At 73.3% G+C, this 1939-nt stretch overlaps 1 long non-coding RNA gene across 1 annotated transcript; it reads right to left on the bottom strand.

Annotated features, from left to right (window-relative positions):
• Positions 1–208: 208 nt before the first annotated feature.
• On the bottom strand, positions 209–1875 carry LOC118158824. The gene is made up of 3 exons (XR_004746905.1): positions 1702–1875; positions 1491–1612; positions 209–220 (listed from the first exon to the last, which is right to left on the bottom strand). It is a non-coding gene; the product is annotated as an uncharacterized LOC118158824 (long non-coding RNA).
• Between the last annotated feature and the right edge of the window lie 64 nt (positions 1876–1939).

The following is a 1939-nucleotide window of genomic DNA, read 5'->3' on the forward strand; positions in this document are numbered from 1 at the left end:
CCCCCGCTCCGTGCCCACCTCCTCCCGCCGCAGCACACCGGAAGTGCCCCGCGGGAGGGGCGGGGCGGCTGCGCGCGCACGCGCAGTGTGGGCCGCCGGGCGGCAGCGGCAGCACCAGGGGGCGCCGCCGCGCGCGGCTGGCGGGGGAGGGAGGGGGCACCCACGTGACCGCGCACAGCCCCACGTGACCCCGCAGGCCCCACGTGACCACGGCGCTGCCCTCCGGGGGGGGGGGGGGCGGCCCGGTGTCACCTCACAGCCGGTGTCACAGCCGGTGTCACAGCCATCACACCGTGTCACACACCGTGTCACACCATCTTATCACACTGTTGCACACCCGGTGTCACACCCGTCACAGCCCATGTCACACTGCCCTGTCACACCACTGCACACCCGGTGTGGCACCTGGTGTCACACCTGTCACACCACACCCGTCATCACAGTGTCACACCCGGTGTCACACCCACCACCCCCCGTGTCACCCCGTGTCACCCCGTGTCACACCCAGTGTCACCCCGTGTCACCCCGTGTCACCGCGTGTCACCGCGTGTCACCCCGCTGTGCCCCCATCACCCCGTACTGACGGTGCCGGGAGCACCTTACCAAGCAGAGCCCAGCACTGCCAGCGCCAACTCGTGGGTGCTAATTAGTGTCCTGGCTAACTGTCCTGCGCGGCGCTAACGAACCGAAGCACGAAGCCTCGGGCCTGTCCCCAGGCCTGTCCCCAAGCCTGTCCCCAAGCCTGTCCCTGGGAGCTGGTCCTGGGGGCAGAGCCGAGCGGCGGCTGGGGCTGCGCCGGGGCCTGGGGGCAGCGGGCGGGGACGAGGAAGAGCCCCCAGCCTTCATCCCCACCGGAGCCAGGGGTGGAGGACCGGGGCTCGCTTAATTGCGTTAATGATCTCCACATAAAGCAATGTTACTGCCGAGGCCAGGGACGGAGGAACGGGGGTCCCTTGACCGCACTAAACCAGCCGCCGCCGCGTCTGCGCGCTGCTGTGCTGAGCGGAGCCTGAGGGGCCCTGCCAAAAACGGGGAACCTGCCCCAAAAACCAGCCGGGACCGACCTGGAGGGCTGGACAAGAGCCGAGGAGCCGCGCACAGGCAGGGGGTCAGCCGGTGGTGGTGAAGAGGAGTTACCGGCCTTCATCCCCACAGCCCCCGGCGACCAGCAGCGGGACGCGCTGCCGAAGGCAGGCGGGAGGGGCTGGTGGAGGCGGCTCCGTTAATTAGCTTTAATGCGAGGCGGGGACAGCCTGCGCCGATGCTCCACGCGTGGGGAATCGCGGTGCCTGCGCAGCCCCTCGCTGCACCCAACCACGGCAAGCTGCCGCGGCGGCGGGCACGGCCTCGGCGGGGCCGCCGCGTGCTGCCCGGCGCTGGACGAGCACCCCGACTTCGCAGTGCTGCCGCTGGAGCCCGGTTTCCTCCCGCCAGCTGCCCGTCCTCGTCCCCGTCCCCGCGGGCGGTCAGGGCGCACCGCGGGGCAGCACGGTCTCGGCGACGCGGGGCGCGGCGGTGCCGGTGCCGGAGCCCAGCAGCAGCGCGTCCCGCAGGGCCTGGCGCTGCTCGGCCCCCAGCGCCCCGTCGTGGTGCAGCCGCAGCCACGGCTCCCCTGCGGGCGGGCGGCACGTGGGCACGGGCTGGGGGGCACGGCCACGGGGTCCCCTCGCCGCCACCGCCACCCCGCCGCCGCCCCCTTACCTGCCCGCAGGCGCTGCCCCACGGCCACCAGCAGCTCGGCGCCCACGCGGGGGTTGATGGCTTCCCCCACGCGCGTCCGGCCGGCCCCCAGCTCGTGCAGCACGCGGGCCAGCGGCAGCGCCTCGATCCGCTGCACCGTGCCTGGGCCAGCACCGCGTCACCGCCGGCACCGGGCACCGCGGTGGTGGGGAGCAGGGGGGGCACCGGGATGTGGGGGTGGTGGGGAGCAGGGGGGGGG

Source organism: Oxyura jamaicensis, unplaced genomic scaffold (genome assembly GCF_011077185.1).
Source record: "Oxyura jamaicensis isolate SHBP4307 breed ruddy duck unplaced genomic scaffold, BPBGC_Ojam_1.0 oxyUn_random_OJ8483, whole genome shotgun sequence".
Classification (NCBI taxonomy): domain Eukaryota; kingdom Metazoa; phylum Chordata; class Aves; order Anseriformes; family Anatidae; genus Oxyura; species Oxyura jamaicensis.